At 40.9% G+C, this 16302-nt stretch overlaps 1 long non-coding RNA gene across 1 annotated transcript; it reads left to right on the top strand.

Moving 5' to 3' along the window:
* The first annotated feature begins 6061 nt into the window (after window positions 1–6061).
* LOC130457562 (uncharacterized) lies at window positions 6062–15956 on the top strand. The gene is made up of 2 exons (XR_008916874.1): window positions 6062–6187; window positions 15675–15956. It is a non-coding gene; the product is annotated as an uncharacterized LOC130457562 (long non-coding RNA).
* The last annotated feature ends 346 nt before the right edge of the window (window positions 15957–16302 follow it).

Genomic DNA, 16302 nt, shown 5'->3' with positions numbered 1-16302 from the left:
CATTCTTTCTCTTTGTAACTCCAGAGCCTGGAAGAGTACCTAGAACTGAGCAAGCATTAAATCAATGTTGTTTGATGAATTGGTTGATGTTCTTAGTCAGGTGCTAGGCTCTGAATAGATAAAGGTAAGAAGAAAATAGTTCTTGCCCCCGTTGAAGCTATAATGTAGTGGGAAGAAAGATCCCCTACACCTGTAGCTCCCTAAAAGTTCCTAATATGCCGTCTGTGAACCCCAAGGGTCGGGAATCAATTGATATTTTGATTACTTTTAGCCAATATAATTGATTTCCTTTGGAAGTAACATATTTTTATTTTATTCATTTAAAAACCGAATTGTCAAGGGGTTCCATCACACATGCACGTGCGCGCGCACACACACACACACACACACACACACACACACACACACAATGCTTTAACAAGTGCATTCCCCATGTCATAAAGGAGAATGAAGATTTAGGTTGAGTCTCCAGCTTAGAGTATATGGTGAAGAGGAACAGTATAGCTTAGAGCAGCCCAAAACATCAGTCCACCAGCTCATGTAGAGATCTAGATAAATGGGATACTCAAATTTGGATGTCAGAAGGCTGAAAAAGGTACTTCCTAGTTTTCTGACCAAACTCCAAATGAAGCAGGAGATAGATGAAGAAAGGGAAGGTCAGAGGACTCTATGGACTAGAGCTACGACTAGGGGTGGCATCTTTTCTAATCAACAACAAACTCAGAGAGATGCACAGACCAATCCCTGGCACCAAGAGATGTGTGGTCTCCTCTGCATGGGCCAACAAAAAAGAGCTGTCTGTATTGGATGGGAGGGAGGGAACCTGGGCAGCCACTCTATGTAGTTCCTCATAGGCAGCAAAGCTGGTGTCTCAGGACTTCTTTCTGTGAAACCATTGCCAACCAGCAGGGAAGGCAAGCCCTCCGCTGGTCGTCTGTTGATTCTGACCTTCCCTCATGGTGCTGTGCCAGTGAACACTGTAGCATGAGTGCTCCATGTGGGGCGGCTGTACCATTTTCTCCAAGCTGTGGGGCTTCCCCTGTCTTTAGTAGTTTGCCAGTTCATTTCCTTCCTGACTCATTCATGTGGGTTTGGGGCTTCCTCATGCCAACGGCTACAGCCTTCAGGCAGACTTCCAGATCTCATTGTTAAAGAGCTTCACTGATCAAGGTCATGCCAGCCAGGGTCTGTCTGTGGGACAGAGGGTGGAACTGGGGGCCAGCCAGAGGTGAATGGGTCATGATGGCCATAGATTGTACCAGTGATGCTTGTGTCTGATAACATGCTCCCTTGGGATCATAGCTATGGAGTTGAAAGGAGCCATTCAGGTCATGGGATCAACCCTTTCATTTTAAACGTGGAAGTGATTGAACCAAAAGGGTTATTTCTGCAAAGTCACAAAGGTTATAAGTGTTAGAAGGAGGATTCAAATTCATGTTGTTCTTACACATTCAGCAATCAGAGTCTCACTATGCCAAGCCATCCTGAGTCATTCCAGGAAGAGGGATTGAAGAGAAGTGCTAAACCACTGGAGACACATGTGAAACATGGGTGTCCTATGCCATGGCTACACCCAAGGTCCTACTGTCCATTCTCATGGTCATGATCTTGTCTTGGCAATCCCCAAGGTCCCACTATCCATCCTCATGTCCATCATCTTGTCTTGGCTATCCCCAAGGTCCCACTGTCCATCCTCATGTCCATCATCTTGTCTTGGCTATCCCCAAGGTCCCACTGTCCATCCTCATGTCCATCATCGTGTCTTGGCTATCCCCAAGGTCCCACTGTCCATCCTCATGTCCATCATCATGTCTTGGCTATCCCCAAGGTCCCACTGTCCATCCTCATGTCCATCATCGTGTCTTGGCTATCCCCAAGGTCACACTGTCCATCCTCATGTCCATCATCGTGTCTTGGCAATCCCCAAGGTCCCACTGTCCATCCTCATGTCCATCATCTTGTCTTGGCTATCCCCAAGGTCCCACTGTCCATCCTCATGTCCATCATCTTGTCTTGGCAATCCCCAAGGTCCCACTGTCCATCCTCATGTCCATCATCTTGTCTTGGCTATCCCCAAGGCCCCACTGTCCATCCTCATGTCCATCATCTTGTCTTGGCTATCCCCAAGGTCCCACTGTCCATCCTCATGTCCATCATCTTGTCTTGGCTATCCCCAAGGTCCCACTGTCCATCCTCATGTCCATCATCTTGTCTTGGCTATCCCCAAGGTCCCACTGTCCATCCTCATGGTCATCATCTTATCTTGACTTAGTGGCAAAGTAGGAGTTAAGAAGAATGGTTTTGCCACTCACTAAATCCTAACTGAATCTGTATCTGTGTCCATGAATGACTTGTATTTTTAAATAGGTAAGTGTCAAGCTAACTGTGGGTACCTCAAGGTCATGGTCATTTGACTTCAGTAGATTTGGGTGGTTGGGAGAATGAGTATTACTGTACTTCTGTTTCAGCACTGAAGCAACTGTTCAAACAGTGATGGCCTCTTTCCTTGATCTGCTCACATCAGTTAGATCAGATACTTCTTTCTTTGAACAGTTAGTTACCTATAAAGGTCCCTTCATTCATCTTGTTACAGAGGAAAGAACTTTGGCTCTGGAGGCAGACGGTTCAAATCTCATCTCTGATGCTTATTACCTGCATGACCTTGGACAAGTCATGTGCTTTCCCTGAGCTTCAGTTTCTTTACCTGTAAAACGAGGAAGTTGTATTAGATTACCTCTGGGGTTATTTCTAACCTTAAACCGATCTTTCTAAGTCACTTTACCACCATGGAACTGTTTCCTTACCTATAAAATAGGGAAGTTAGACTAGATAGTCTCTGGGGTCCCTTATAACTCTAGTATAGGATGCCCCTGGTCCCACAATCCCCTGACACACATACTTGTCATCATAGGCACTCTTTAGGGACTCCAAAATGGCTCCAATTTCATTCTCTTCTCTAAATCCAACTAGATGTTGAACAGCAAGAAGTCATGTGTGAAACTCAGTGTTGCACATATGTGGTCAGCCCACCCTCCTGGCAATCTCAATTACCACAAACTCTGCAGTGGGTGGCAGCTGACTGAGGTTAGGGCACTGGTTTGGAAGTCAGATCTTTTAACCCCTGATTCTCTGCCTCTAAAACGTAGGAAAACCCGCATGAAAGAATGAATGGGAAAAAAGAAAGAATGATTAATTGAATACATAGCATGTGTCCAATACTGTGCTCTGTCCTGAGGACACAAATACAAAAGGGAGATGGTCCCTGACCTCAAGGAGCTTACATTCTGAGAGGAAAAGATGAGAAGAGAGTTTCCATTTGGGATGATGAGTGGAACCAAAGAACAATTGATTATTAAGCCAGAAACAATTTTAGAATTTATTTAATTATTGTTACCAGAGGAAATGGTGGAAAAGGTAGGTGGCAAATGTCTGCAGTGGCTGACTGGGAGGTGAGGAAGAGATGTGGAATAAGGCACGATATAGGGTCAGTGGAGCGGCATTCAAATTCTGACTCCTTCCCTTACTGCCTGTGTGATTTTAGACAAAACACTCTCTAGGCTTTCGTTTTCTTATGGGAAGGAGTTGAATAAGATTCCTTCTAACTCTTGGATTCCTTCCAACTCTAGATCCACGATCCACTAATTTTATGATACTATGTGAAGCATATCCTGACACTTAATGTCTATGAGACCCAGTTTCCTTGTCTTTGAAATAGGGAGAATAATATCTGTCTTGCCTATCTCACAGGACCATCAGGAAGACCATGAGAAAATGTTTAGGAATGTCTTTTAATGATAATATAGAATCATACAGATGTACACCACTATGGCACAGTGCAAAGAGCCCTGGTTCTGGAGTCAGAGGATCTGGGTTCAGATCCCACCTCTGTTGTTTACTCTCTGCATGAACTTTGGTGACCTTCCCCTCCCTGCATCTTAGTTTCCTCAATTGTAAAAAAAGAAGGTTGGATCCATTGACTTCTGAGATCCCTTCAAGTCTAGAGCTATAATGTTATTAGTGACCTTAGAAAAGTAATTTCCTCTCTCAACCTCAGTTTTATCATCCATAATAAAGTTGAACTAGATGGGACTAGAGTTTCCTTCTGGCACTAGATGATTATGATGACAATGACTACTTTCCTCCTAGATTTATCTCTGATTGAAGAGAAGAACTTCTGCACAGAAGTCGGACAGATTTGGGACATTTCTGTTGTTTTTGTAGGGTTTATTGATAATCTGAAGACTGAGGCATGATAAAAATCAAACAGTGATTAAATGTGCTATTTTGGGCTTTTGGAATGCAGTGTGGGTGTTTTTCTTCATCCTCTTCCCTCCTCTTTCCAACTTCCTTTTTTCTGTCATTTGCCGGTCATTTAACCTTTCTCTCTGGGACAAGTGAGGCTTCTTGTACGGCTTCCCTGAGAACTCACACAATGTGGCAGTGTTGATGGGAGCCCGCTCCAGGCAGGGGTTCATTCTCCCTTCGAGAGGAGGCAAACACTGGGCGATTGTTGCCGGGTTCTTTCTTCCCTGAGCTCTCAGTCGTGAGCTGTCATTACTCACAAGCCCCACATCCTAATGTCAGGCAGTTCTGAAAGGCCACATTTCCCTTTGTTAAAAGAGGGAAAAAAGAGAAAGAGAAAGAAAAAAATGGATTTGTACATTTGAGAGGGAAGGCTCCTTGGTGACCTCAGAGCCTGTCACTGTGTCCCCACAATGAGCAGGCACAGAGTCCTCATTCATCCTCCAGTTGCACAGCCCCAGGATGAATCCCCAGTGGCCCCTGCTCTACTCTGTGTTCCTTGCCGCCCCCTCCCCATGATGGGTAAATGAAGACTAGAGCAGAGGTGACACTCAAAGACAATATCCCATCACCCACCGAGGAAAGGGCCACTTTCTTTGAAAAAGTTTATTTTTTATATGAACTTAACAACCATCAACAAACACAAATATTCCATATTTACCAAAGGGGAAGAACCTAATTACATATTATTTCCCTCTACAAACTCTTTGTTGACTTAAAGTGGCCTTCTTAATATTCTTTACCCATGACACTCCATCTACATCTCTAGGTCTTTGCCCCTGCCTCTCTTTTGTATGTGATTGTCTTCTCTCGTTACCGCCACCTCTTGGAATTCCTCCTTCTAAGACTCAAGTAATATCTTCTTCAATCAATCAAACCATCATCAATGGACATTTATTAGGCATCTGCTGTTTGGGGCAGTGGAAAAACCACTGTCTCTAGAGATGGAAGATCTGTGTTGAAATTCCATTTTTGATGCCTTCTGCCTATGGACAAATCATGTAACCTCACTGGGCTTCGAATTCATCTCCAAAAGCAATGGTTTGGACTAGAGCACCTTTGTGATCCCTTCCAGCTCTAGACTAAAGTTCCACGTGCTAGGTATTGTGCTAGATACTCTGAGGTCTTTCCTGATCCCCTAGCTGCTAACATCTTTCCCCTAATTTCCCTGTATTTTGTTAAGTATCTATTTCATGGATATCTATAGTGGAACATGTCCTCCCAATGTAACATAAGTTCTTTGAAGACAGGGACTTTTTCTTTTTTTCTTTTGGGATCTAAGACAGTAATTATAGTAAATACTCAATAATTGTTCATTGATTTAAAAAAGGATTGTATAGAAAGTGGAGGTTTGGCTATATATAGTTTATTACTAAACATATACATATATATGTATGTATATATATTAAATTTAACAGAGATGACAAACTTTCCCTGTTTATGTCCCCTTCTGAAAGTTTTTTCTCCTGTGCATTCAGAAAAAAAATATTGTTCTCTTCCTTCTTTTTTTCTGGCATCCCTCTCATGACTAAGACATTTCCCATCACTTTGTCTTCTCATCCAAATAGAAGTCCTCCTTTCATGACAAATAAGCATAGCCAGGCAAAACAAATGATCACATTGGCCAGTCCGAAAATCCATTCCCCTGTTCTGCAGCTCTAATCCATCCCTCTCTGCCAAAGGTGGGTGATTCGCTTCCTCATCCATCTTCTGAAGTCATAATTGGTCACTGTGTTCCACAGAGTTCTGCGGGGAATGACAATGTCAAGGTCTGGAGATGTTTCTGCTGTGAGCTCACTGGGGACTCACGTTGAGAAATAATGGTTTAGGACATCTGGCAGACCGCCGGGATTCGGCTAGTGTGTTCTTGCATGGCAGAATCAAGGTGTGATATAGAAACTCCTTTTGGGTCAATCAAACAAGCCACTGAAGATTTTATTACTCTGTTTAAGACACTGTTCTAGGCTTGAGAGTGGAGACATGCTTTAATTGAAGTGTAGGGCTAGATAGGATGAGACTGATGCCTAGGAATGGACTGGATAGTTGTGCCTTGTGCCACAGATTTGGACCCCTATGTGTCCAGCCAGCTGTGTCACAAGGGGCCTAGAGACTTGCAAGGAGGTGTGCTTGGAGTATGGTCATCATACAGTAGAAATTGCACTATATTGGGGGTGGAAGTCTGGGGTTCAAATTCTACTTTTGCCACCTATTACTTATATGATCTTGGGTAAATAAAATAATAATAATATACTTTTATGCAGCATTTTAATGTTGGCAAGTAATTGTCAATATTGTCAAGCCTAGGAGGCAGGTGATAATATTAATCTCATTTTAAAGATGAAGAAATTGAGGCAAAAAGAGGTTAAGTGACCTGCCTAGGGTCCTCCAGCTAGTAAATGCCTGACACTAAACTTGAATTCAATTCTTCTGAACTTCAGGAATAGCACTATATCCATGAAAATAAGACAGGCTAAATGTGATAAATTCCACTTGAAATGCATAAACTACTCCTGGTTCAAATGAATGGTTTTCCAATGATGTTATCACGCAGACAGGATTTTGAGGCAGAATTTGAATTCAGTTCTATCTGACTCAGAGTCCTGTTCTCTGTCCATTGTGCTAACTAGCTGCCTATCTGAGTCTGAGCTTTTTAAAAAAAATCTGTAAAATGAAGGGGTTGGACTGGATCACCTCTGGCGTCCCTTCTTGTTCTGAATCTATGTGCCTATGAGCTCCTATAAGTATATACTATGGCCTTTGCTGGAGATATAACTCAGGGCTGGAACAGAGTGAGAAGCTACAATGTTCCCATCTCCATCACCCACAAACATGCGCCTTTCTTTCTCTTCTCATTATAGCTTCTCAGAGATTATAAGCTCCTTGAAGGCAAGGACTGTCTTTTAGGCTAAAAACATTTACTTTCTATCTAAGAATCAACACTGTGCATTGGTTCCAAGGCAGAAGAGTGGAAAAGGCTAGGCAATGGGCATTATACGACTTGCCCAGATTCACACAGGTAGGAAATGTCTGAGGTCAAATTTGAACTCAGTATCTCCTCTCTCCAGGACTGACTCTTAATCCACTGAGCTGCCTCAATGCCCTAGAGTACTGTATTTTGCCTCTTTTTCTAACCTCAGTGCTTAGCACAGTGCCTGGAATATAGGCTGCCTTGAAGGGTCTCTCTCGAGACTCTTTCGTGGACATTCAGATTGAGGATTAAGCTGTTGAAGTCAGCTGAGATGGAGCTGGCCTGGTGTCACTAGAATCCTTGCTTGGACAGATCTTGTGGTGAGTGATGAAGGACGGACTGATCTCTCTCTCTTAAGAATCAGGTCTGGCGGGGACTTCCGGGTAATCATGGCTGCAATCTAGACGCGGCACGTTTCCTCTCCCCAGCACCGAACGAAATAGACTACATCAAAGGAGCATAAAATCACCTTTGGAGGAACAGAAGGACTCCCCAGTACCCCACAGAGGCAAAGGTACGTGGGGCTTGAACATTTCCACACTAAAATAAGAAGGAAAAGCTTGCACAGAAAAGTGAACTGAGCCGCCCTTCCCCCACCCCACCTCCCCCACTAAACCAGAGTGAGCTACCTGAGCTCTCACCGGGACAGCGAGTGAGTGGGGAGCGTCTCTGTCTGGGGGGGCACTCCAGGGTCCTTAGGATCTGGGGACTGCCAGGGAAAAAACGTCTCAGGGCGCTTTCACTGGAGAAGCCAGCGGACTTCGGGCGGGCTGCGCTGAACAAGGCGCACGGATTATCTGGGCGGAGCTGAATACCTGGGCTCGGAGGCTGGGAAGAACTAGTCTGAAGCAACCTAAATTCACAGAAAAACCACTCTTATAACCCAGACCCCAGACCAAAAAGGAAAGGGAAATAAAACCACCAAAGGGATGGCTCACATGGCCCAAAATCAAGCCTCCAGGAAGAAAGGGAAAAAAGTGACTATTGAAAACTTTTATGGTGGAAGTACCCAAGGGAAAGAGGAGAATGAAGAGGAAATCCAAAAAAATTCAGAACACGCCTCCCAAAATGGAAACTATCAACAAGCTCTGGAAGATCTCAAACTGGAACTTATCCAAAAGATGGAAACCTTCTGGAAAGAAAAATGGGAGAAAGAGATCAGCTGTCTGACAGATAAGACTGCTCAATTGGAAAAAGAACTCGAAGCAGCCAATACAAGGGCAGACAAGGCTGAAAAGCAAATCCAGTCCCTAATGACCAGAATTAAGGACCTCGAAGAAAGTGAGATGATAAAACAGCAAGAATCAATAAAGCAAACCCAAACAATTAATGAATTGGAAGAAAACAGAAAATATCTCACTGAGAAGGTCACGGACCTGGAGAACAGAGGAAGACGAGAAAATCTCCGTATCATCGGTCTCCCAGAAAAACCAGAGGTAAACAACAAATTGGATTTTATTCTAGAGGAGATTATAAAAGAAAATTGCCCCCACGTTCTGGAGCAAGGGGGCAAAATAGAAATAGAAAGGATTCATAGAACACCTTCTATACTAAATCCCCAAAAGACAACGCCTAGGAATGTAATTGCCAAATTCAAGAGCTTCCAAGTAAAGGAGAAAATCCTACAAGAAGCCAAGAAGAAGAGCTTCAGATACAAGGGGGCTCCCATAAGGATCACACATGACTTAGCGGCTAACACACTAAGAGACCGCAAAGCATGGAACACGATATTTAGAAAGGCAAGAGAGCTGGGTCTCCAACCAAGAATCAACTACCCAGCAAAACTGACTATATACTTCCAGGGGAAAGTATGGGCATTCAACAAAATAGAAGATTTCCAAGCATTTGCTAAGAAAAGACCAGAGCTCTGTGGAAAGTTCGATATCCAAGCACAGAAAGCAAGAGAAACATGAAAAGGTAAATATGAAAGAAAGGGAAAAGGAGATAAATCTTATCTTTCTCTTTAAGTCAAACTCTCTTCTATAAGGACTACATTTACATCTAATTATATATATTAATATGTGGGGAAAATGTTTTGTGTAACTCTCATAAATTGTATCATCATAAGAGTAGTTAGAAGAAACATGCATAGGGAAAGATTGGGGAATCAAGAAGATTTGGGGAAAGTTGGGGCAAAAAAAGGAAAAGGGAGGGGGGAACCGTGATAATACTAAGATTAACTTCAAGAAATAGGGGGGGAATCAATAGAATAAACTTTCCCATATAAAGATACACATGGGAAGGGGAGGGGAAGAACTCTCATATGAGAAGGAGAGGAAGAGAGCGTGAAGTGGAAGTACTTAAACCTTACTCTCAGTGAAATCAAATCTGAGAGGGAAGAACATCTAGATCCAGTGGGATCCTGAATTCTATCTTATCCATTAGGGCAAGAAAGAAAGGAAAATTAAGGAGGGGGAGGGGGGAGGGAGCACAAAAAGGGAGGGAAGGAGAGGGGGGAGGGGAAGGGAGCATAAAAAGGGAGGGGCTAGAAAGGGAAGCATCTCAAGGGAGGGGACTAGGGGGACTGACCTAAAGTAAATCACTGGTTCAAAAGGAGAAAGCTAAAGAAGAAAGGTCAGAACTAGGGGAAGACATCAAAATGCCAGCGAATCCACAAATAACAATCATAACTTTGAACGTGAATGGGATGAACTCACCCATAAAACGCAGACAAATAGCAGATTGGATTAGAACACAAAACCCTACCATATGTTGCCTTCAAGAAACACATATGAGACGGGTTGACACTCACAAGGTTAGAATTAAAGGTTGGAGTAAGACCTTTTGGGCCTCAACCGATAGAAAGAAGGCAGGAGTTGCAATCATGATATCTGACAAAGCCAAAGTACAAATAGACCTGATCAAAAGGGACAGGGAAGGTAAATATATTCTGCTAAAAGGAAGTATAGACAATGAGGAAATATCACTAATCAACATGTATGCACCAAATGGTATAGCATCCAAATTTTTAATAGAGAAACTAGGAGAATTGAAGGAGGAATTAGACAGTAAAACCATATTAGTGGGAGACTTGAACCAACCACTATCAAATTTAGATAAATCAAATCAAAAAATAAATAAGAAAGAGGTAAAAGAGGTGAATGAAATCTTAGAAAAATTAGAATTAATAGACATATGGAGAAAAATAAATAGGGACAAAAAAGAATACACCTTCTTTTCAGCACCACATGGCACATTCACAAAAATAGATCATACACTAGGTCATAGAAACATGGCACTTAAATGCAGAAAAGCAGAAATATTAACTGCAGCCTTTTCAGATCACAAGGCAATTAAAATATTGATCGGCAAGGGTACATGGAGACCCAAATCAAAAATTAATTGGAAATTAAATAACATGATACTCCAAAACCATTTAGTTAGAGAAGAAATCATAGAAACAATTAACAATTTCGTTGAAGAAAATGACAACGGCGAAACATCCTTTCAAACCTTATGGGATGCAGCCAAGGCAGTACTTAGAGGAAAATTCATATCCCTGAGTGCATATATTAACAAATTAGGGAGGACAGAGACCAAGGAATTGGAAATGCAAATCAAAAAACTTGAGAATGAACAAATTAAAAACCCCCAGAAGAAAACCATACTAGAGATCCTAAAAATTAAGGGAGAAATTAATAAAATAGAAAGTGACAGAACTATTGAGCTAATAAACAAGACTAGAAGCTGGTACTTTGAAAAAACAGACAAAATAGACAAAGTACTGGTTAATTTAATTAAAAAAAGGAAAGAAGAAAGGCAAATTAATAGCATCAAGGATGAAAAGGGGGATCTCACCTCAAATGAAGAGGAAATTAAGGCAATCATTAAAAACTACTTTGCCCAACTATATGGCAATAAATTTACCAATCTAGGTGATATGGATGAATATTTACAAAAATATAAATTGCCTAGACTAACAGAAGAAGAAATAGTTTTCTTAAATAATCCCATATCAGAAATTGAAATCCATCAAGCCATCAAAGAACTGCCTAAGAAAAAATCCCCAGGGCCTGATGGATTCACCAGTGAATTCTATCAAACATTCAGAGAACAGTTAACCCCAATATTACACAAACTATTCGACATAATAAGCAAAGAGGGAGTCCTACCAAACTCCTTTTATGACACAAGCATGGTACTAATTCCAAAGCCAGGCAGGCCAAAAACAGAGAAAGAAAACTATAGGCCAATCTCCCTAATGAATATAGATGCAAAAATCTTAAATAGGATACTAGCAAAAAGACTCCAGCAAGTGATTAGAAGGGTCATCCACCATGATCAAGTAGGATTCATACCAGGGATGCAGGGCTGGTTCAACATTAGGAAAACTATCCACATAATTGACCACATCAACAAGCAAACCAACAAGAATCACATGATTATCTCAATAGATGCAGAAAAAGCCTTTGATAAAATACAACACCCATTCCTACTAAAAACACTAGAAAGCATAGGAATAGAAGGGTCATTCCTAAAAATAATAAACAGTATATATCTAAAACCATCAGCTAATATCATCTGCAATGGGGATAAACTAAATCCATTCCCATTAAGATCAGGAGTGAAACAAGGATGCCCATTATCACCTCTATTATTTGACATTGTATTAGAAACACTAGCAGTAGCAATTAGAGAAGAAAAAGAAATTGAAGGCATCAAAATAGGCAAGGAGGAGACCAAATTATCACTCTTTGCAGATGACATGATGGTCTACTTAAAGAATCCTAGAGATTCAACCAAAAAGTTAATTGAAATAATCAACAACTTTAGCAAAGTTGCAGGATACAAAATAAACCCACATAAGTCATCAGCATTTCTATATAATTCCAACACAGCTCAGCAGCAAGAACTAGAAAGAGAAATCCCATTCAAAATTACCCAAGACAAAATAAAATACTTAGGAATCTATCTCCCGAGACAAACACAGGATCTATATGAACACAACTACAAAACACTTTCCACACAACTAAAACTAGACTTGAACAATTGGAAGAACATTAACTGCTCATGGGTAGGACGAGCCAATATAATAAAAATGACCATCCTACCCAAACTCATCTATCTATTTAGTGCCATACCCATGGAACTCCCAAAAATTTTTTTTACTGATTTAGAAAAAAACATAACAAAGTTCATTTGGAAAAACAAAAGATCAAGGATACCCAGGGAATTAATGAAAAAAAATACAAAGGAAGGGGGTCTTGCAGTCCCAGATCTCAGACTATATTATAAAGCAGCGGTCATCAAAACAATTTGGTACTGGCTAAGAGACAGAAAGGAGGATCAGTGGAATAGACTGGGGGCAAGCAACCTCAGCAAGACAGTATATGACAAACCCAAAGATCCCAGCTTTTGGGACAAAAATCCACTATTTCATAAAAACTGTTGGGAAAATTGGAGGACAGTGTGGGAAAGATTAGGCTTAGATCAACACCTCACACCCTACACCAAGATAAATTCAAAATGGATGAATGACTTGAACATAAAGAAGGAAACTATAAGAAAATTAGGCGAACACAGAATAGTATACATGTCAGACCTTTGGGAAGGGAAATACTTCAAAACCAAGCAAGAATTAGAAAGAATTACAAAATGCAAAATAAATAATCTGGATTACATCAAATTAAAAAGTTTTTGTACAAACAAAACCAATGTAACCAAGATTAGAAGGGTAGCAACAAATTGGGAAACAATCTTCATAAAAACCTCTGACAAGGGTTTAATTACTAAAATTTATAAAGAACTAAATCAATTGTACAAAAAATCAAGCCATTCTCCAATTGACAAATGGGCAAGGGACATGAACAGGCAATTCTCAGCCAAAGAAATCAAAACTATTAATAAGCACATGAAAAAGTGCTCTACATCTCTTATAATCAGAGAGATGCAAATCAAAACAACTCTGAGGTATCATCTCACACCTAGCAGATTGGCTAACATGACAGCTATGCAAAGTAATGAATGCTGGAGGGGATGTGGCAAAGTGGGGACATTAATTCATTGCTGGTGGAGTTGTGAATTGATCCAACCATTCTGGAGGGCAATTTGGAACTATGCCCAAAGGGCGATAAAAGACTGTCTGCCCTTTGATCCAGCCATAGCACTGCTGGGCTTGTACCCCAAAGAGATAATGGACAAAAAGACTTGTACAAAAATATTCATAGCTGCGCTCTTTGTGGTGGCCAAAAATTGGAAAATGAGGGGATGCCCCTCAATTGGGGAATGGCTAAACAAATTGTGGTATATGTTGGTGATGGAATATTATTGTGCTAAAAGGAATAATAAAGTGGAGGAATTCCATGTGAACTGGAACAACCTCCAGGAAGTGATGCAGAGCGAAAGGAGCAGAACCAGGAAAACATTATACACAGAGACTGATACATTGTGGTACAATCGAAGGTGATGGACTTCTCCATAAGTATCAATGCAATTTCCCTGAACAATCTGCAGGGATCTAAAAAAAATACTACCCACAAGCAGAGGATAAACTGTGGGAGTAAAAACACCGCTGAAAAGCAACTGCTCGACCACAGGGTTGGAGGAGATAAGACTGAGGAGAGACTCTAAATGAACACTATAATGCAAACTCCAACAACAGGGAAATGGGTTCGAGTCAAGAACACATGTGATAACCAGTGGAATCATGCGTCGGCTATGGGAGAGGGAAAGGCGGGGGGGGGGGGGAGGGGAGGAAAAGAAAACGATCTTTGTTTCCAGTGAATAATGTATGAAAACGACCAAATAAAATAATATTAAAATTTAAAAAAAAAAAAAAAAAGAATCAGGTCTGGCCATGTTGGCTTGGGGCCCTATATGCTTATTCCTTTCTTTCTCTCTCTCCTTAATTCCTCATTGTATTATTAATTAAATTCTCTATAAAACCCAGTTGACTTGGGTATATTCATAATTGGGAATATTTCCCTAGCGACCACCTTATATTTTGATTTAAAACAAGACACTGTAGTGAAACATATTTTCTGCGGTCACAAATTTACTCACCCTCTCTTATATCTATCACAATTTATATCTTCCACTATTTTACTCACTACAGTTTACAACCTCAACCATTTTAACTATCACAGTTTAAGGCTCCCACTCTTTTAAATGCCATACTTAGTATAGGGTTTAAAAAAATCCTAATTTTAAAACATTTTACATGTTGATATAATGTTCAATAATTGTTTTCTGACATTTTGCAATCCACATTCCCTTCCTTCCTTCCACTCCCTCCTTCTTCCCCAAGACGGCAGGGAATGTGATATAGGTTGTACATGTGTTATCATACAAAATGTATTTTCATGTTCACCATGTTGTGAAACAAGACACGTATCAATTACACTAGAGAAAAATTCATGGAGGAAACAAAGTGAAGAATGGAATGCTTTGATTGGGATTCAGACTCTGTCAGTTCCTTCTGTGGTGCTGGATGGCCTTTTTCTTCCTCAGTTCCTTGGAGTGATCCTGGATCCTTGCACTGCTGATAATAGCTAATTCATTCACAGTCGATTGTCATACATTATTGCCATGTACAATGTATTGGTGTCCAAGACTGTTCTAAGGGCTAATTTTTACACATCACTTTAAGGTTTGCAAAGCAATTTCTGTAATTGTCTCCTTCTATCCTCACAACAATCCTGTGAAGGAGGGACTATTATTACTTCCATTCTACAGATGAAGAAGTTGAGGTTGAGAGAGGTCACAGAGCTAGTGAGTATCTGAGCCAAGACTGGAAATCGGGTCTTTGAGATGTCAAGTCTAGAACTCTACATGTTCTATGTGCTCTCTTGCTACCCTGAAAGTTTCTGGCGATCCGTAACTATTGATTCGAAGTAGCAAGTCTTCATTAAGCTAATAAATAAATAACAGAGGAATAAACAATTCCAACTTTGGTACATAAGGTCTCTTCTTCCCTATTCCCACCCGAGGCATACCATGCTTGAGCAACGCTACATACGTACAAGGACACCCACACAAGGTTTGCCAACGCACATTTTGTACTAATGTTTCCAATGTCTCTTTCCCAATGGAAGGAAAACAATTTGATTAAAGCTAAAGATGTATTTTTATTACTGACAGGCTAGAGTCCACTGTGCTAATCCTGTCCCAGGGGTTCTGACCATCTGCTAGAATCAATTTCATCCAGAAGGTGAGAGCCTTTGGTTTGCTCACGTCTGAAATTACAGTCGCCACTCTGATGTGAATAGGGCTGATGGTTAATCCATCTGCTCATCACTTTCAAGGATCTGGAGATGCCGCTGTCCCTGGTTCCCAAACCCATAAAGGACCATTTGACAGGCTCCCCTTAGTAATGTGCAGCAAAGCATGAGCTTTTCCTCCAGACACTGACAATCATTTCTCTTAGAAAAGCACGGTGCTGAAATATGTGCTCTCTCTTCCCCAGGTAGCCTTGGAGGCTGACTCGTGCACCAATAATGCAGGAGTCCTGCGGTGAAGGATGTCACGGACGGCTCAATTCCACCGACCAAGATTGTTCCTTCTCTGCAGGTTTAATCTGCTCTGAAACCATGTTGCTTTGAAATTATCATCAGGTCAGAAGTGTCTAAGCTGAGAGTAACGGCATTCTGCTGGGCTGCTGGGTCACCGCGCTCCATTTTTTTTGTGAGAACCAATACCCCAGGGCTTTCAAGGACAGAGGACTAATTTAAAAAAGCATTTCTTCTCTCTCCTCATCTTTTTCTTCATCCCAACCTCCTCTCTCATTCAAATATATACATACATAAACACATACATAATATATTAGATATACATTTTCATTTATATAATATATGCAATATATTATATTGTGTGTTGTATTATATAAAACTAGACCAATATGGTTCCCTGGGTGATGTAAACACACACAATATTTATAGAATGCTCCACATACACGATCACACATATATACGTATATAGTATATATATATATATATATATATGTATATATGTAGAGAGCATGTATACACACTCTCTACACACACACACACACACACACACACACACATATATATATACTACCTTTATACTATAGT

This window comes from Monodelphis domestica, chromosome 2 (assembly GCF_027887165.1).
Source record: "Monodelphis domestica isolate mMonDom1 chromosome 2, mMonDom1.pri, whole genome shotgun sequence".
NCBI lineage: Eukaryota > Metazoa > Chordata > Mammalia > Didelphimorphia > Didelphidae > Monodelphis > Monodelphis domestica.
The sequence above is the reverse complement of the archived record's forward strand: the minus strand, read 5'-3'. Positions and strand labels throughout refer to the sequence as shown.